This window comes from Temnothorax nylanderi, unplaced genomic scaffold (genome assembly GCF_030848795.1).
Source record: "Temnothorax nylanderi isolate EJ_2023f unplaced genomic scaffold, tnyl_v1.0 TNYL_tig0699_pilon, whole genome shotgun sequence".
NCBI lineage: Eukaryota > Metazoa > Arthropoda > Insecta > Hymenoptera > Formicidae > Temnothorax > Temnothorax nylanderi.
Window position 1 is genome coordinate 26,039 of NW_027249761.1, and position 21,909 is coordinate 47,947.

Genomic DNA, 21,909 nt, shown 5'->3' on the forward strand with positions numbered 1-21,909 from the left:
AACTTGCTGCTGCTGGTGGTAGTTCGATATAACGGCGCGAGAAGAACGACGTTCGGCAAACGCGCGTTGGCGCAAGAAGGTCGCGGCACAAAGGAAAATGAATAATAGAAGGTGGAGCAGAGCATGTAGGACGCATATCGAGCGATAACAGCCGCCAACAGTGAGAGAAGCTTATCGTTTTGAAAGTAAAACAGCGCGCGCTGAATATTGAAGGGAATTTGAATCTCATTTGAATACATCAGCATGATTGGTAAATTATTTTCTCCTGTGTAAAGTTTATATACACAACGATCGTCTAGGAACAGTGTGCGAATAGCACCGGCGTCGTCTTGTATCAGTCCCTGTTAACACCGAGAAGCGCTTAACGCCGAAATCTAGTGCCGTGGCTTTGCACAAGTGCACTTTATGTCATCGACATTGCGAGCGAGCTGGTGAATGGGGTGATATTTTGCTAGAATCCATTTAGATAGCGTTAAAAACATACAATTTAACTATATATACACGCTCAAGGAAATGTCATTTTCAATCAAAATTTCGTTTTCTGTCTATTAATATTGAAGTATTTACGTAAAGAAAATTCTACATTTTATAAAGATACTCCCTGAGAAACGGATACATGTCACATTTTCTATCCGTGACGCATTTGCGATTATTTTCTGCAAGAGAACATGATTTTGCTATTCATTTATTTCAGAAACAACGACGCGAGGAGTTCACGAGATCACTTGATGAAACAACTCCGAACTCCGAGGGAATGAGCGTCGACGCATGTACCCCTTCTCTCACACGCGTACAGATACACGGAGAGCACGTAAGTTTAATATCTTCGTGTACCAAAGCGCACTAACGCGTCGCAAGACCCCCAGCGAGGGTGGAGGTGAAGGCGAGAGGCAAGGAGGGTCAAGATTATTGCTTCAATATTGCCCGATGTCAGGCATCGTAGTTACGTCTATGTATCCCCCCCCCCCAAACTACCCTACGGCGCCCTTCCTGTCCACGATACTCGATGGTAGAATGTGCTGGTATATACACGTGTGCACGTATGCCGAGACGATAGTTGCACATGTGCACTCTCGGTGATGCTGCGCCGTTATTAAACTATCTCTTACCAGTTGTATCTGTATAAGTTCTGCCACCCTTTAGCCAATTGCCTTCTATCTGGCATACAATTGGAAGATCGAACGGATGGATGCGGAATTATTCATCTTCGTTGTTCCCTGAAAACAAAAATTATTAATATTATTATAACATTTTAGGTTTCAATCATTTTTATGAAAATATAAGTCTTTCATATATTTTGACAGCAATTTAAAAATTGAATACTTAGTATTGTTAAAAACGTAATATAACATGATAGAATATAAACTAATTTATAAATTGAATCTAATTGTAAGTTATAGACTGAGACTATAGAATAATTAAATTTATCCGCTTATAATTTCTGAAAAAGTGTAAATATAGTGATAAATGATAAATTATAGACTTTTCTTTAATCTATTCTTAAATGTAATAAATGTATTAAATGTAATAAATGTATGGCCATATGTTACACGGCGGTTTCCTTAATTATTAGAGAGGCAAATAACGGCCTAGTTCACGAACAAACATAATGCATTGGCCGTGTAGGAGCTACGGTCGTAGAAATAAAGCTTCAACTTCATGGAAACAGCTTTGCTCTTGAAATATTGTCTACGAAGAGAAACAAGAGAGCCTCGCATACCGAAAGAATTACGTATGCATGTCTCGTGAATTTCTGGATCACAACAGAATTCCTTTATATTCAAAAAACAAATATAGTGCCGTACATCTTGTGCGGTGGAACAAACAGTGCAGTGGCGCGTACGTGAAATTGGGATGCACCTACTATGTTAACATCTGCGACAGTTCCAAAACGTTTAACCCTTTTATAAATAAGAATACAAGCAAATTTAAATAGACTCGTGGAAGAATGACATATGAATATTTATGATTCGTACAACACACGCAAAAAATTGCTTAATACCTCATTATTTTTTCTTTCTATGTGTTTTATATTGAATTAATTATAACAGAATCAAAGACTTTCCAAAAATATGGATTTTAACGTATTTTTCGAATATTATAATATCAATACGTTACAATGGCTGTGATTAGTACGATTTTTTTTTGTTCAGCTTTAACATATTAGAAAAATCCGGACCGGGTAAAGAATAGGTTGCGATTCATGATTGAGTTGTTGTATGGCTTCTTTCTTTATGGCGAAAGAAAAGACTTGGAAAGTAGATGCATTCAATTCCTGCTCGCGCTTTCTTTGCGCAAATTTCAATCGTCGCGCAAGAAGTACGTCGCTAAAGGGATTCACGTTGGATCAATCAGCATTCACGGAAATGCGTTGATTTAGCAATCAAAGCGGGACAAGAGAAGGAGAAAGATCGACTATACGGTCAAGAGAAGAGCGAGAAGAGAGAGAGAGAGAGACGGAGAGAGCGAATGCCCAACATACGCCGTCAGTAATTACAACGGCTACAACGGAATCATTTGTTTGCGCATTGTTACCGCAAAGCATTGTTGCACAGTGAAATGTTCCACCATCAATGTCCATCGGGCACACAGTTACATCCTTCTGCCCTCTTCCGCTGTGTATGGTCCTTGCGGACTCAAACGCATTGTATACCCTCTCGATTCGGCCTGCCGATGCATCTATACGTACATGTATACACACACAAACACACACCACACGCACACGCGCTGACCGTTGCGTGAATTGTGTGTCGACAAACGCTGCATCTTTCAATCTCGCGCGGAACCGACTGCTACGTAGCGTGCATATGCTTTCGGAAATGGAACGTGAAACAAAAAGCTGATCGATTTGTAAGTAGGTATGTCGTATTGTGCACAGGCAGAACGAGATGAACACGCAACAACGGGATGGATGCAAACGGCGGATACCGTGTGCAGCGGTATGAATTAATGTTTACAAAAACAAGCGACAAGTCTCCTCTTATTATGAAAATGTGGCGCAGTTGGTGATATTTAGGTACAACGCAATTACGCTTGGAAATTTATAATTTCCAGTGAATTTCTGCTATATCATTTATTATATTTGTTTATGTACATGCTCCTATATTATTTGGTGCTAATGCTGATACGTATGTAGCTGATTATAATTATAATTAGAGGAAATTCCTATAATGCCTCCCCAAGCATGATATTAATATTGAATAAAATCATAGATTATACATTAAAGATCTTTTAGGCGGATTACACTATACATATAATACTAAGATTTTTGACTGATATTAACCGATATTAATCCGACATACGATCTGATATTAGTTCTGAATAGTTCTGAACGCAAATGCCATATTTTGCCTCGTTAAAATAATACGGAATATGGAAGTAAATATATTTTTCAAGCAGAATTATACTGTGACAATTTTGCTGATTTATATTTATCAACATTCAACTCCGGATCAGTATACGGCCATATGAAAAATATATATATTTATCATCTGTGACAAAACGTCGAGCGCATTTTTAGTTGTAACGTTGATGAAGCAGACACATCTATTTAAACTAGCCCCAGCTACTCGCGCTGATATTAATTCCGCTCGCGCTACAGTGCAGTGCCCGTATTGCGGTTTCACTGCCGCTAATAACGCTCCGCTTCCAGTCACTCGTTATTTTTCTGTCAAATGCGAATTCCAACGAGGCATATTAATTATCGAAGATGCTACCGCAGGCAAAGCAATTCCCCCTCTCCTCCTCCTGGCGCGAGCCCGACGTCGGTACTGCCAGAAACGCGAGTATGTATTGGCTGTGCGAACTATATCGGCCGCACGTCGAATATCCGATATTTCATAATGGATATCCAATATTTACGATAGTGGACAGACGCCTGCGGATGCGCGATGCAAAAAACGATGGAAAGAGTAGATAGAGAGAAAAGCCAACTGTGGGTAGAAATGCGAAAGCGAGCGAAAGAGCGACAAAGAACGAACGGCAGGAGAGACGAGAGGGGCAGGCAGGGCAAAAGTTAGAAGAGGGGAAAAAGACTCGGAGTGATTTCTAGTGAATTTTCGATCGCGATATGGTGAGAGAGCTAGAGAGCGCTCGTTTACAAGGATCGGTTCATCTTCGGCATAACCGGAACCTGCGGTAATTATGCCACGAATGTCCGACATGATTGGAATTATATATACAACGCGCTTCTGATTTCGGAAGTATACACATTCCCGTTCAATGCGCCCGGCGCACATAATTACATAATCGTAAATATTTGATACGTTCGATTAGTTGACGAACGGACGTAGTATAAATGATGACTAAATATTCAAATACACGCATAGGTACGCTCGAGCGTACGCTTCCAACGTAACGCTGATAGGATGGGCGTATCAATATTATCACTTATATACACATTTCAGTGAAATCACCAGTGCAGTCGTGTTCCAAAAGATGGGTCTGTTACATCAAAATCTTCGTAAATTCAATAATTAATCTGGCGCCAAAGTATACGCATCAAATAAGTTAAATATGGTAATAATAAAAGGGAGAGATATGTATAGAGAATGTGTGTACGGCGCGCGATGTGGAAATTAGGTATATTGCACTTTGAGCAACGCAATATCAGCTGCGAAAGCTTCGAGCGAATAAAGTGGATGAATCATTACCTAATAAAACGAAGTTGCGCGTGTGTAAGTATGGTACGGCTCGTATATTAAAGCAGGATGTATATAAGAAGAAAGATATATAAATGTGCGTGTCTATACGATATCAGTAATAAATCGAAATACAAACATTTCCTGAGATGAAACAATAAATAACGGTTGATGTTTTGATTCCATTTTTAGAAACGGTACTGCGAATGCAAGACAAGCAAATTCTACCGCAAATTGTTGCTCAACCATGCAAAATTTAGCGAATAAATTTCCAAAATTATATGTTATTCTTAGGCGGCACCAAATCGCGCAATTCAACCTGATGCACTTTGTCTGCCGGTGCTTGCTTGAAAACGACGTTTCTATAATCCCAAGAGAAAGCATTCCGAGAGAGAGATGGTATTGTACGCAAACCTCCGCATAGAATTCGAGATGAATGAAGGGCAGAAAGCGCCCCTTTCTCTAGCACCTTGCACAAACAGATTCGCGTAACCTCAAGTAAGGTCCGGCGCATGCTTTTCCCCTCTCCCTACATCATGAAATTACGAAATTTCGCTTACAACTGGAGCCACGCATTGCGAAAGGTATTTAACGTCTAGAACCAGAATAGATACACTTTGCGTCCCATTTTATCACAAAATGTGCAAGACATGAATCTCGTTTCTCAGCATTTATTAAAAGTTGTTGTGTATACTTCGTGAGTGAAATATTACAATACAGAGATGCAGATATTAACATTGCTTATAAGAAATGTTCTATTAACGCCGCGCAACATTAGTATCGTTTAGGTATAATTTTAGCATGAATCTATATCAAATTTCCATATTTATTAACTAACATATATATTTCGGTGACTATTCGATTACATTCTGAATATTTAACAATCCAATCGCATTAGAATCAATATAATAATATATTGAATAGATTGTGCATTGTGCAAGAGATGCTAATTAATAGCATTAATGAATATTATATAGACCAAAGCAAGTTCTAGGTATAATAATATTTTTATTGCAAATATTCGATGGTTATATTATTTGCATTGGTATTAGTATCGTGAAACGCTAGACGCGTTTCTGCAGACTTTAGATTTAGTTAAACCTGGGATAAACTTGATACTGGGATAAACATATACCAGCTACGATGCTGTTAGTGCGACTTATTGATGGAAACAATACGTATAATGTTCCACAATATGCTAACTACGAGATATATCGTCACTCCTCACCCCTTGTCGTGTATCTGGTCGACAAATCGCAACTAACAGCATTAAAGGCTTATTAACGTAACAAAAATGTTACTAACAACCTTTTTTTAATTAATATTATAAAAAATCATTTTTAATGCCTCCTCCTTTTAGTTTTTCGTAATTTTCTACGACTAGAAGCCTTTGTTCTCTTTAAAAGACAGAACCCTATCACATTTTAGACGAGAAAAACATACGTGGATCTAATACATTAATCTCTTTGAGAACCATAGCCGTACGTGGTTCGACAGTGATCATTCAGCGGAATTTTTCTTCTCACGCGAGTCCTTCGCGACGATAACAAACCGATTAATAACGTTGGGACCGGCGCAGGTTCGATTAACGGGGGAGATTTGGAAAAGGGACACGGAAGGCAAGATCCGTGTAAAAGCCCCTGCCTTTTAAAAGAGCCGACGATCCTCGAACATTTGTTAAGCGTCTCAGCGGCGGACGCTTTAAAAACCATGTCATTTGTAACGCTACGACGAAGAAAGTGTCTTCGGGGTAGGAAAGAGAATATCCTGTAAGAACGACATTCAGGACGTGCCGCGATTAATCCAAAAGGCCCACGTGGGACGAGAAAGGAGGACAATGAAGTAGCTTTCTCGGTGTCTCCTCATTTTTTTTTTCATTTCTCTATGAATCTTTTATGTATTCTTCCTAGCTCTTAACCTTTGTGTATCTCGGCGTAATATCGATACGCACGTATAACGTAAATAAATCATTGGCAAAAGATAATGATAGAATACACGAGTAATTACATAAAAATGTAATTACGTTATGATATAATCGTAATTAAAAAATCCGCAAATTTCTATATTGATTATAATGATACAGATCGATTAAATCTATGTGGTTAGTTTAGTAAGTAAAATTTGCTTTGTTAATTTATTCAAATGGACAACGCTACTTCGCTATCACTGACATCAAAATATTAGCACAGAACTCGCCATAACTCGAATTACATCCTGACAAACCAACTGAACCGCGGGCGGGGAATTTTCGACAATTCCGGGGCAATTATCGGAAACGGTTTCCGCGGCTTCCTGAACAGCGGCTCTAGATTCATTTCCTGTCTTCACCTGCTTTGAAATCGGCAGCCCCCCCCCCTCCCCCAACCCATCATCCGAGGGTCGCGCGCATCACGACTGGGAAAGTTTCCTGCGGGTGCTGGATGGTGGGAACAATGTTACCGGATGCAGATGAGTCTCATTTCCCACCTACTCTCAGGTCGTCGTCTCCCGGTCTCCCTCGCTGATCTCTCGTCGCCGCCGATCGGTACCACCGGTGCTCAACGACGATTTTCTCTCTCTCTCTCCTCTCTCTCTCTCTCTCTCCTCTCTCTCTCTCCTCTCTCTCTCTCTCTCTCTCTCTCTCTCCTCTCTCTCTCTCTCTCTCTCTCTCTCTCTCTCTCTCCTCTCTCTCTCTCTATCCTCTCTCTTCTCTCTTCTCTCTCTCTCTCTCCTCTCTCTCCTCCTCACTCCCTCTCCCTTCTCTCCTCTCTCCTCTCTCTCTCCTCCTCTGCTTCTCTCTCGTCTCTCTCTCTCTCTCTCTCTCCTCTCTCTCCTCTCTCGCCTCTCTCTCTCTCTCTCTCTCTCTCTCTCTTCTGGTTCACCCCTCACTCTCATTTATCCCATTCTGCACTGTCGTTGCTTGTCTCATCGTCGCTTCTCTCTCTCTCTATTTGCCCCATTTGTGCCTTCTTGTACCAACCAGCAGAAGCGCGGGATTCTTTATCGCCCTGTGGTGTCGAACGTAAGGATTGACCATAGTTTATCGGCTGGCCTTCGATCGACTAGATAGAACAGGAAAGGACGTTTTCGCATAGCCGAACGCTTGGTAATCTCTTTATTACGACCTGCACCTATTGCCGCGGCTACTCGATCGTTTTATGAAAAGTTGAAATTTACGAGAGAAACTTTATATTCACGCGATTGCTGGCGTGTGGTTACTTCTTTTACTTTTTACTTTTTTCGTGGTTACTATATTAGATTACTTAAATGAAGTTATCGTGGACCTGCGTTCCTTCTTATGGAAAGAATGGAACGCTTTTTTTTCTTTATTGCCCGCCAAAAGGCATTCTTGAACTTTGCAAAACGGAGTAAAACCAGTTGCGTAACCAGTACGTAAAAATATAAAAATGACGAAAAATTATAATGACAAGTGTCAGGCAATAAAAGGGAATTAGAGTCTATTACTATGTAGTCAACATACGCATGTAACATAAATACCGACATCGTTGGGTTTGTCAAAGTTTATCGCCATTAAAGTTTCCCATGTATTTCGGAAAATATGGTAGGAAAATACAACAAATATAAGTTTTAATCTCACGAAGTACCTAATGTGACGAAACGAAATTTTATGGTACCTAACTCTAACAGCTCTCGCTGCAATTCTGTATTTATGGAACGTTAATCTTTGTAATTTTCATACATTCAGTGATAATAGAATCTCATTTGCTAATGTATTCATAATTTAATTCGTCTTCTCGCATGCCCACACGTCTCATGATTAATCGTATCAAAGTAATTCGTTATAAAATACGATTGCAATATCCATTTCGCGAAATCCTAAAACTCTCGAGGACGTTAGCGCGTGTAAAGTATGGCGGTTGCACCGTTCGCTGAATTTCAGGCACATTTCTAGGGGCAATCCTTTTAATGTCATGGGAGAAGATTAAGACTGTGCAATAGTCAGCGTTTAACAACCTCAGTAAAGTAAAATGACAAATTACATTAAACGTCTGTAAAACGATCGTCTTCCTCTCTGAAATAAATATAAAAAAAAATGGCAAAGCAAATTATTAGTAAACGAGGACGAAAGATGAGGTGTCACGTTAAACGTCTGTAAAACAGTCGATAGTGTCGATAACTTGCCAGCATGCGAAAATGGAGAGAAAACTTCAGTACTTGACTATATCGCGAATATCAGCACTCCACTGAACTTTTCGCGATGGCACTCGTTAACGTCACATGCTATATCATATCGGTTACATGTCTATTCTGTCAAGATGATTCTCACACTCGCTTCTCTCCAAATCGACAGGTACAAGATTGGTTTCTAGAGTGGTAACAGAAATCTTGTAAGAGTGCAAACGACCACGAATATTTTGAAAATACTTTAACGATGTTTTCTATTATTAAATTATTTTTACGAGTATATTTCTACATTTAATAAAGCATTGTAAAAGCGTATTTTGATTTTTATACATAATGTTCGTAGTGGTACTACTTGATCCAGAAATTATTTACAATATATCCAAAAGATATATTGTAAATAATTTCTGGATCAAATATTATCGTAATGCCTATCATTCCTTTATTACATCGTCAACGATCGCTACGAGAAGTTGCTTTTATATATGAAATGAGAAATACTCGTAGCAAAATGTTAAACATTGTTCAATTTAACATTAATACCTTTCGCTATAGACACTCGCTCATACTTTTGTCGTACTATCTTGCGATGTATTCGTGAAATACATTAAACATCTCTCCAAAATTGAACAATGCAATTGGGGCAGACTGATAGACAGGCGGATGGGTGGCGCGCATCTCAATTGTAAAATCGTCAATTCGATTTATATGTGCACCGTAGTTATACTCGATATAACCGATATTAGGGATGGAAGTGCCGTCGACTGATGGACATAGTAAACCAGAATCGATCGTATCTGGGAGGAACCAGCGAGCGGGCAACGAGTTTGCCGGTAGTTCCGGCTTGTCCGTTCGTAACTACCGCGCCGACACGGCCAACAGGGTGATCCAACTTCTCTCGGATGCAAGCCCGGAGGCGGCGGTCGGCGGGTTATAAGTAATAGCTAAATTAACATCTTAGTGCATCCCCGGAGCGTCATCTGCTATCTACGGACCGTTAGTGCCGTAGGAGAGTCGTAAGATGTGCCTAAGCGCATCGCGTACGCGCGAACGGTGCCCGGCGAGTTCGCGCGGTAAAAGCATCGCGAAAATGTATCCCCCGTGGTGTTATCGCCATGTAATTCTCGCCGACCGTGTGCACTTTGGCCTGCCTGCGTGATAAAGCCTGATCGTATTAAGGATCCGTATGCGTCACGTGGGATAGTATGTCTGATCCATATGAAAATTTCACAGCGATTTAAGCTGGATTGGGGTCATTCAAATCATTCGCATTCTAGTCTTTAAGACATATTATCTATATCATCTATACAAAATGACAATCATGACATCAAATAAATGTTCTATTCTATATACGGAATGACAAATATGATATAAAATAAATTTATTTTGCGTGTTTCTTTTTCTGTCGCGTGAGAAAAAGTAAATATAAACAACGTGAATTTCGGAATTACAACTATGCATACATCACACACACACACACACACAAACACACACACGCACACACGCACACACGCACACACACACACATATATATAAACGTAAAGTTGTGTGGTTGAGACGAGCATTTTTAAATACGAAAAGTAGATTATGTTGGTAAAATAGATCGTAATGCTTCATAGACAATTTATTATTAGACAATCCCAGATTCAAATTTGCTGATTTTGTTCACATATGAATCTTTACGTGAAGCCATATTCTTTAGATTTAGTTGATATCCTCCAAAATATTCCTTGAACAATTACTGTAATTTATTCTGGTTAGCATCTACTATTGAATTATCTCACTTTATTCCTTTAATCCCATGGCTACCTTCCTTGAAACGCCTCAATCAACTTAGTAAATTCACTCTAGCGTTTCTCAATCGAATTAGAATATCGTTAACGCGAGATTACAGATCGATTTCAGGTCTGATGTCGCTTAGTTTATGGCAAGTTTCCAGACACTAACAGGGAACTGCTTTTACTGATTATATACGACTGCATTAGGTGTTGCAGTCTTTGTGAGTACTGCATAACGACTTTACTAGAAGGTAATCAAATAAATATACATATATCAATCAAGAGATATTATAATAAATAATATAAATAGAATTATTATTTTCTTATTATAAAACTGAGTGGAGAGTCAGTTGAAAGAGATGTAAAAATAAAGTGTATTTCGTCTTATAAAAAATGTTTTCCAGCAGATTACCTCGGTGAATATTCACGACCGTACGAATTCCTTAGAGTATCTCTGGAATTTTTTAAGGGGGGGGGGACGAAGTTATTTGCGTAGATAATTTCGCAATGATTAATTAAACGAAGACAATAGGCGTCTCCTCGGTTAGGTATGAATCGGCAGGTCGTTATTCATCGAGGCGCCTAAATTAATTTAATAATTCCACGATTTAATACTCTCTCGTCGATCTCCCTCTGCTCCTTTCCCATATTTTCTACCACATTCAAACATTCCTTTGTATTCTATTACGGGGACATACTTATATTATGCATTGTGGCGTTATCAATAAAGACGTATCTGCCTAATTAATTCGTGTCTATCTCGTCAAATGACGGAAGACTAATTAACTCTGAAAATAAATAATTCGAGTATCTTCGTAAAATCAATTGACATAAATCTAAACGGTTATATTTCATGCTACTTAGTAATTCGCTTTGACAGTGATTTATGATTACTCCGACAATCTTCTATAATAATAAGTTATGTACTATTTGAAAACTAACATTGTTGAAAAGGTGCCTGCTAAATTAGAAGAGAATAGTTATGTGCAACATGAGGTATTCGATCGAAATCGAGATGCAGTAGGAAATAGTAGGCAATCTTCTAATAATTACTAAATTACGTACCGTTTAAAAACTGACGTTGCTCACAAAGTGATCTACTAAAAACATTGGGAGAATATATTTACAACGCGAATTATTCGATCGAAATTAAGATGGAGTAAGAAATAGGAGATAATCTTTTGTAATAATTACTAAATTGCGTATTATTTAAAAATTGACATTGTAGAAAAGGTTGTCTGCTAAATATATTGAAATAATTGGGATATATTAGGATATACTGGGATATATATTGGGAGTACAGCTACGTGCAACGTCCGTTGTGTGAAGCGTCCAAAATCGACGTGCAATAAGAAATAGCATCAGCCTCGTAAATAATAGTCTTATACGCGTGTATACCCGTACATGTACATCTCGCAGCGTGTACTCTTTTACGTTCATTTTCTTTTTTCGCTTTCACAAATACTGCACAGTCCTGACAGAAACCAATATTTCAACAGGGCTCGGTCGTGTAATAATTTATTTTGTGCCAGCGAATAATTGACGAAGTCATGTGAAATATTGTATGGTAGATCTAATTCAACGAGTCGCTTTGCTCGTATAGCTAAAATATATACACGCGTGTGCCAGTGGTTGGAACGAAAAGAACCGCTGATGATAAAAACTTCATTTTGTCGGATACAGGGCTCGTGCTGACAAATTGTCGTAATTGTAATTTCTCCTGCCGCGTATCGAAAGAAAGCGTGTCGTGAATGTAACTCCCACAACGAAATCGTGCATATCGCAAGTTCGCGCGTTTGGTGAAATGTCGATGTTTCGGTGATTAACAATAAAATCCAAATCATAAGCATTAAAATCTCTAGCCAAAAAGCAGAGCCGCAAAAGCGTTGAAATCTTTATATCTGACAGATAATAATATTCTAAAATAACATATTGCGATCCTGTCCACGTACATTCGCGCGCACGTAAAAGAAAAACGCTAATCACACGGCTTACCGATGTACTTACACATAAATTTCTACTTGCGGTAAGAGCTTTCTGTACTCCGCCAGGTACCTTTCTCAGTTCCCAATGGGGCATAAATTATTTTCTTAATTACTGCCAAGCCGTGGATCGCGTGTTGAGGATAATCCCGGTAACTCTTCGCCGCTCTTCCGCCGGCTGCTGTGATTAAGTTTGATTTTCAGCGAAACATTCTGATTTTAAAAAGTTCTCAGATATAATTTACTTCAGTAAGTATCAATGAAATTAGCTGAAAACACTGACAAAAATTATCATTGTTGGTATATATATAACTTCTTATATTTATCCTAAAAATACAATTTTTGTAAAGATTATTTCAGTAAATGCAAACTGAAATGCAAATTAAATTTATTATAAATTGTTTCTACTTCAACCTAAATAATCTATCCCAGAATACACGTATGAATCGAAAAGCTCGCTTTTTAAATTATTCTCGTTTGATATGTTTAATTATCTCAAGAGCCTCACAGACTCAATCTCAAGCTTTGTGTCCTAAAAGTGATACGATGGCATTAAAGGTTAATCTTCCTATCCCCGTGAGAGTCATACGCGCGTACGTGCAAACTTTCATTTCGCTCCTATAATAGCATAAGTAAAGTACAACGCTACAAAGGAAATAAATGACATCGGAAATTGGTTATGAAATTGCTATGCCAGTGCAAAACGCAAAAGGCAACGCTAACAAGACGATAATCCTCTTCGCGAAAACTATTTCGAATTCATAATCAAAATAAAATTAGGTACATTTAGTTACATATAGCAAAGAAATCTTTCTTTATTAAGGAATAGAAATAAAAAATGAGTTTTGGCTTTTGCTACCCCGGGAAAAAAAGATTATATATAATTATATATAAATATGTATGATTATATGTGATTATATATGAAATTTGGTGCTTTATATAAAATTATATATGGGCATATATAATTCCAAATATAACTAGATATAAACAATAGATCATATATGCACTCATGTATGGATACATATAAGATTTATATGATATAACCCTATATGATTATACATAATTATATATAATTATACAGGCAATTAAAATATATTTAAATATATATAAATGTTTCATATACAATTTGAGATAATTATATATGAGTTCATATAATTTATATATGAATTATATATAAGAAGCATTTATCCATGTAGATTATATATGATTATATATAATCATATATAAACTTTAAATTGGGATTATCCAATAGATGGCATTCGATAGGATTCGTTTCTCGTATTTAAAATTTAACAAACAGTGGTATAAAAACGGTATCAAGAGACACGGCACTGTCTCACGTCAAGCAGTGCTAAGTTATAATATATATGGAATAAATTATTTATAACATATGCTCTAGAATCATTTGAATATTATAAAGGCACAGATTAAGTTTCATTCGGATCTCGCTCGCGTTGCATTAAAAAGTTTGTATACGTTATTATAATTCTACAAAGTACGTAAACGACAGATAAAATTACAGTGAACGAGGAATTTCAGCTGCCAGCTGCCACTGGGCCTGCGTCAGCGTTAAAGCCTTACAAGCCGCAAACCACGACCCACGCGTCATTTACTGAAACCCATCGTGACATATCAGTGCACAAAGGGCAATGCACCTATGCCGTGAAACGTGAACGTCCAACGACTTATCGATCCTACCTTCCGTATAAGACCGTCGGACGTTTAATAAAATACGAAGGGAGTTCGCGCGAGCGATGCACTTTCAACGCTGCCGGCCAGCTGCACCATCAAGTGCATCCATGTGGGGCGACGTGCCACATCGATCATTACATAAAAACTCAAGGGGCACTCGAGGGGCTTCGGCTTAGGAAAAATATTCAAAATCTGACATGATTTTGGCAATTTCGGCTCCTTATGCTCCCGAAAGCAGACACGACGTAAAGTCGTAAAGTAAAATTCAAACGTATACGGAATACAGTACAATAAAATCAATATTGTACGAAATGTCCCGGCTTTAAAATTAATCAAATAATAACAATAATTTAACACGTTTTGATTTAATTATAATTTAATGGTTGCATTATCATTAAACGTATGTATTAGTGATTTACAGCATTGCAATTATTATCGCAATGGATAAAATATTATGTAGACCTGTTATAATTCGTGTAATTCGCTCAATTTATTATTTTTTATTTAGTTATGACATGACATGTTAATTTATTTATGTATTTATTTGTTTATGCATTTCACTTGTCATATCCTAACTTTTTTCCGCCATTATTATTATTAATTAGTTTATTTATTTTATGGCTGATGAAGACTATAATTTGAAACGTTCCAGTAATTTTTTTATTGTAGATTCTATTTTAGAAAAAAAATAAATCATATTTTATACAATAACATCCTTATCGTTCGATTATCGCTCCATGATCTTTCCACATTGCTTCGAAAACACTAGCCTAATTTTCATTTAGTATAAAATATTATTATTATTTACAGATTTAACCGAATCATATACATATAGTTATAATAATTAATACAACGTTTATATCAACGTACATAGCAATCAAGCTGAAATTTAATTGATACTAATTAAGATAATAATACCAATTAATTTTTTATTACTGTTATGAAAAATCATAATAATAAAAAATCACGGACGTAATCACAAAGTATAACGACATTTTTATTACAATGTAAAAAAGAAAGTCGATTGTAAATGTAAGGTACTTTAATTAGGTAACTGCTATGTATTCACGTGCAGAAAACAACTCGCGTTCCAGTTTGTCGTCAACTAACCGGAGACAGAATATCCCAGGAGCACGACGGGAAAGCGACTATGTAGGGCGAATCAAAGAACTGGGTCAAGTCGCGGCTTCCGCTATCGTAATGACGTACCAAAGTACGATATGACTGACATAAATGACGTTACCGTAACGACGTTACATGTAACGACGTCGAGATCGTAATTTTTCGAGATTGAAAGATTGACTGTACCGCGTCCAACTTTATCCACGAAGATTATGAGACTTTCCACGCAAATTTACGCGTGCAAGGACACAAGCGTGGAAATGAAAACCAAGTAAATGCGGCTAAACGCGCGCCGAGAGAGAGAGAGAGAGAGAGAGAGAGAGAGAATTGTAGCTATAAATAATATCCTTCCTTTCCGCAAGGTGGATTGTCCTCGGATGAGGGGAAGAGCGGAGTAGATTGTCGCTAGATTAAATTGTACGGGTTACGCGACGCTCTATAGAGAACTCGAGGGATAGCTAGAGGATGGGAAGGGTGAAAAAAGGGTCAGAGGGCGGACAGTAAAGCGGTCGCAGTTACGGCCGGAAATTGGCGAAACTTTGCGGAAGGTAAATTAGCGGTAGTAATAAAAAGCGGCTTGGTGTTCTAGCCGAATTTCCTCGTCCTTTTTTTTCCCCGGGACAGGCTTTATTGCGCGAACCTCCAACCCCCATCCCTCCGACCACTTCCGCAATGCACGACGAGAGAGCTCGGGGAGCGGCGGCCGGATGAAATTATTAGAGCGAGTTTCGTGGAGAGGCGCAAGAAATTCGCCTCTCATCCTAGAACTCTCTCTCTCTCTCTCTCTCTCTCTCTCTATCTCTCTCTCTCTCTCTCTCTCTCTCTCTCTTCCTTTTCAGCGTTTGATTGAAAAAACAACGATAGAACCAAAAACAATTTAGTTAATGCTTCCTATATTCGCTCGCCTACGGTAGCGCCGATAAGACGACTGGAAACCTCCAATGCTATCCCCGTCTGCAGCCATATCGAGAAAGGGGATCATCCCCTCGTAATGTCGCTGGATTTACATTTAGAGGAGAACGTTTAGACATAGGTTCAGTCGAATATGAAGTATCCACAACGATTCCCCCCGCTCTCTCCCCATCTTTTCTTCCCGTCGCGCTCTAAAATATTTTCTGGGATATACGTATCTACGAAAGTGGACTTCGTAAAATTGCGGGAATAAGATTTTTCGGCTTCAGAAATAAATAAAATCCACTGCTCGATTAGCAATTCTGACATTTTTTTTCACAGAATTGTACTTTTGAAAAAATGAAAAGAAGCAGAAATTATAAAACCATTCCGTAGCAAAAAATCTATAGCTATATGTACAACTTTCTTCGTTTGGATTCTAAAAATTCATATTTAAACAACAAAGTTTCATTATGGATCAGTCGATATATTTGACAAGTTCCATGAAATCACGGCAAAATTCAATAATATTCAGACGAAATAAAATTATAATGTGTGTGTATCTACATACACACATACGTATTTATATAATATATATTATGTAACATTATTATATCAATCCGAAATTTTGTGCCGGGCGGAATTCCAATTAGAATATATTCAATGTATTTCCGATTAAAACAGATTAAACTCGTTTAATTCCAATAATCAGTTCGCAGTAATTATCGTTTGGAGGAGAGCACGAGCATATTTGGAACGTGACACCCTGGATTCTCTTTCATTTGGAATCAGTTGAGAGGTCAACTGCGAATTAGATTTAATCGCCGTTCGATTCTTGTAATCAATCTACTGTCAAATCTCTCCCAAGTGAGCACTTAATTAAACTGAATTCAATTTTGGCTAGAACGCCGACTCGCCCGTCATCAGTTCGCATTGTTCTGCCTAGCGACGCGCGAAGTTATAACGTTATACGTTTCGTATATCTTCTAATAAATTTCCAGAGAGTATTTTATGAGTGGCGAAATAAACGATTTGTGAACTAAAAATCGAATTGACTCGTCGAGCTGAAAATTTTCATGTAGCCTCGTTACCCGGCGGAAGCCGTCGCACATTTTCTCGATTTCCGTGTGACTGCGTACGGCCTGACGATTTATATGTGCATAGCTAACCCGCACACACGCTGGAAATTGCACTCGATACGCCGCCGCGACATGCCCGTAAACGTATTGGTAATACCTATTACGTCGACGCACATTTCGTCATTAAATGTCCATCAGACTCGTTCGACGGTCGGAATCGAGTATATCGCGACGATGAGCGCTCTTCCGGCGCGGAATGCAGTCTACTAAATTTGATTAAAAGACCTCTTGCGCGCGCGGCCGAAGTGCTGTAATTTATTGTCAAAGTTCCTTTAATTAGTGCCATGAAGTTATTTAATACTTTCGCAATAACATTACCGATCTATTTCTTCAATGTCGTACCTGGTACCCAGTTTCAATTTAAACTATGAGATCGCCGGGTGCGAGATAGTTTCTTGCATAGTTTCGTTAATTTAATTAAGCAAAAGAGTAACTTATATCTCGTATTTAAATCTCTACAACCCGCAAGAATCTGTAATTTCAGCTTTAATTCAGCCGAAATTTCACGATTTCCAGCTCCCAATCCTCGCTTATTCGCTCCGAACGAAATATTTCCGTTTCTGTCTGATCGTCGTATATCGCAACGCGAATTGGCGATTTGCGACGCTGCGCGGCTAGAACGAATAATTATGTTAAATCGTTTCTCGAGTGATCGGTCGACCACGCGGGATTCACGTCGACCCTTTCATTCGTTCGCCCGACGACGACGGCCCGACAACGAGGAATAAAATGATCGTAAATGAAAACGGCCGGACGTTATACGTGACATGCGCGCGCGCGCGCACGACATACAGCGCTTGAAATCGTGCCAGACCGCATCTAATTACGAGCCTGTCGATGCTTATGCCTGAGGAAAATCTTTCCGGTTTATACGGTTACCTTCCCCGTAGGGAAAAGCGCCAACAGAAATTTTCTCTATTACCACCCGTTCCCTTATCACCCCGTAAACCACCTAATACTACGTTGCTTCTCGCTCGCTCCCTCATTCCCTCCCTTGACGTATTTTCCGTGGAAATGCAAATTCCGGGTCACCGACATCGTCTCTCAAACTGGCGATATATCGCATCGACGACGTGGAAGGGAAGTGGATGTACGTGTGCGGAAAGATAGAAGCTACACCGTGAATATATCTCGAACGAATTTTTCTAGTTCCTCCCTGATGTCCCCGGGTAATCTCGATGACGACTACTTTATCTCGATCCTGCGCACGCGATAAAGAAAATTCATCGTTAATCCGCCGAAGATTAAAACTCGATACGGAACGTCAACTACGGAACAAGCATAGGAAGCGTGGTTTCAAGTCTAAAATAAAGACAAACATCTCTCAACTCATCCAGCTAATTATATATATCTTGTTGACTGAAGAATCCTGAATAGAGGATCCAAAAAAACCGCAAGTGCAATTGACGCTGTTAAATTCCTCCATGAAGGAAGTCGATCATGAAAATCGACGTGATACACTCTTGCACAGTCATGGCATTATAAATCACGCGTTCAACAAATACTGTTCATATAACTGTCTCTATCTACGCTAGGCATTTTCTCTGAAACTCGCTATTCATGCCTTCGCAACCACCTGCTTAGTCGCTCGGCGCAATCCTCCTCAAAGCGTTTCCACCTCAGCCGCATATTCCGGTTCGTCGTCAAATGGACAACCGCGTCGGTTCTTGCAAATGGCATTTGAAGATCGCGCACGGTTATGAAAGGGATTCGAGGGTTGTGCCAGCCCTCCGTGGCGGTCTGGCGCAACCCTCGGCGCAAATGCGGCGCGGTTTGCGGGGACAGTAGAGAGGATCGCGTACAGAGGATCAGAGGGGAGGGGAGAGAATTCTTTCGGTTAACCGCAACGATAATCTCGAGATCGATCCGCCCGCGCGAAAGGGCTTCCCAGTCTAATTCGAGGCGACGTGCATCTCGTGGTTCTCGCGTTACGACTGCCCGAAGTGGCCAATCCGGAACGCTGGTGTCTATTAGCCCCCGGACTGCGCTGAATTGCGAAACGCATCGCCGTTGCATTCGGCGCTACCGAGGATGCTTGGCAATGACAGTCCCGCCTGCAATCCCGGAATGAGTACCTACTGCACGTAGCGTCTGTAATAGTGTTCATTGTGCCACAAGAACGATAATACGGAAGAAGAAATTGCGTTCTTCGACTTCCTAATGAAAAGTTCGTCGCAACCGACGACTCGAAAGCTGTGAACAACAGTAGAAGTCCCTGTCCCGGAAAGTTAACGTTAATTTATAATCGTGAGTGTGTAGCATGGCTTTAAAATATTTTCGAAGAAATCAAATATTCGAGGAAATAAGAATCAACGTGTATTTAAGAGTTTAAATGGCGTCATATTGCCGTTTAATACACACGAGAGTTGCCAGGAGAAAGGAGATCAAAATAGTAGCAACAACTAAGTTTGTTCACCTTTGAACGAAGTTCGTTGTTTGGTATAAATCATGTTAATAATAAAACACACCGATACAGGGAGAGACTGTTCTACAGATTGAAATGTATTATCGTGTCTTTATTAAGCTGAGTTGAAATAAAACATCGAATGAAGAGCTAACCACAACTCCACGAACGAATAATAAATTAAATGAGACAAGAATTGCAGCTCGAACATTTTTTGTAGCCGCCATAATATTTTCAGGAAATAGAGTAACATTAATGCTTATTTTTGCAGATTAACCATTAAGCTCCAGCCCGTAACTGGCGTCGCGGCGGAAGAAGCATGGCGACAGCGAAGCACGATGAAGCCATTCTTCTTTCCCAACAACAAGAAACGGCGCAAATCTTGGAGAGTTAAAAAAGAATAAAAATTAATTACGCCGTCCGTTAATTACGGAACTTCCGTGGAGTAAGGGCGAAACAACAGCCAGTTGTCTCGCGGCAACTTGCTTCACTTTTGCTGAAATCAAGTTTCATGAACTTGATTAGACGTTCCACGGGTAAATTGATAAGCTTTGATGCAGTTGATGCTGAATTGTAGGTATCGAATATTGTGGAAATGAGCTACTTCGGACGAGGTCACGTCGCGCAATGGCTACGCGCGGAAAAATAAATCGAGAAAGGAAAGGAGAAAGAAGTCGCGATTCCTTTTTCGATGCCGTTTTTCACTTCTCGGCACTTGCATTTAGATTTTCTTTGACTTCCAAATGGGACGTAATGTCGCGGATACTCGAAAGTCTCTCAAAGTTATTACGGTTTTCCTTAGGATGGTAACTTTCGGGAGTTTTTGCAATCTCCGATACGCAGGCAACATTAGAAGTTAATTTGTAACTCGGTATTTCTTATAAATTTAAGTTTATCATGTCTTTCAAAATAAATTTTTTAATGAGAAATTCGTACTATCTGCTTTGATCGATACAAATCTTGTTTTGGTTAATGCTGAAAAAGAGTTTTGTTCAATAAACAAACAAAAAATTATAGGTTTTATTACAATTTATTGCAAAAAGGTTAAATATTGATTCACAGCTATGTATAAACGTGTAACATCGAGGGAAAAAAAGCTATCGCGTTATATCGTCCATAAAACATAAAATACTACGATTCCACTTTCCAAGCTGTGATGTTTTATTTATGCTTTCCATTCATTAATAACCCACAAGTGTCCGATAATTTCGCGAGATTATTTCCGAACACGCGAAAGCTTTTATTGTACTGCTACGAAAGTAACGACGGTGTTTCTCGGGAAAAGACACGAGTTAAGTTAGTTTAAATAGGGATGTTTCGGTCCGATAGCAAAACTCGTGCCTTGTTTCCGGCTGTGATCACGAACTGATATCGCGGGTAATTAATCGCTAAATGCGCGAATAAGAAAAATGGGGAACAACGAATTCGCGACCGAGCGTAATGTAAATGGAAGAGTTATGTACGAGCTAAACGAAGGGTGGAAGTCGAGGAAGGGGGAACGCCATTTACTCCCCCTCTCAAACTTTGTCCTTTCCCTCGTGCGACTTCCTCCTAAGGAAAAGCGACTTCGAGAGGGCTTTCATCTTGTGGCCGATTCGCTAAGAGGAAAGTTCGCCGTATGAAAAATATAGCAAGCAGACGATAATCAGGTAGTATTCTTTTCTAAGATTGCATCTCTCGTAAAAATCGGGAAGATTGAACAAGTTCAGTCTTTTTGCGCTTTCCTAGCTGTGTAAACTCTTCTTTACGCAGTTATATCTTACCCCACTATTACTCTGACATTCTCTCACGAAATATTTTACTACTAATTTATTGTATTGTATTTATATTAAAAAATTCATTTAAATTATTACCATTATCGTAAGAGAATTAGTATTATTGTCATAAATCTGAAAATAAAAATATTATACATATTAAAATATATCATGATAGGATTACTGTATGAAATCCCTGTGTGAAATTTTCAATTATAGAATTTTACGAGCACAATGAATGGAAATACTCGATATCTAAACAGAAATGCACGAATAAATTTACACGAGAAAACATTTATCTCGAATAAAAGGCTTTTTTCATGTTTGTATCGTGTGCGCGACGTAACGCATAACCGAAACTTTTTACATCGAATACTGAGCGATA

General features: G+C 38.9%; 1 long non-coding RNA gene across 2 annotated transcripts; it reads left to right on the forward strand.

Moving 5' to 3' along the window:
- Nucleotides 1-579: 579 nt before the first annotated feature.
- LOC139784890 (uncharacterized) lies at nucleotides 580-21,693 on the forward strand. 2 transcript variants are annotated; one of them, XR_011721713.1, is made up of 2 exons: nucleotides 580-811; nucleotides 20,042-21,693. It is a non-coding gene; the product is annotated as an uncharacterized lncRNA (long non-coding RNA). The 2 variants fall into 2 exon arrangements; XR_011721714.1 differs by lacking the exon at nucleotides 580-811 and adding an exon at nucleotides 18,986-19,613.
- The last annotated feature ends 216 nt before the right edge of the window (nucleotides 21,694-21,909 follow it).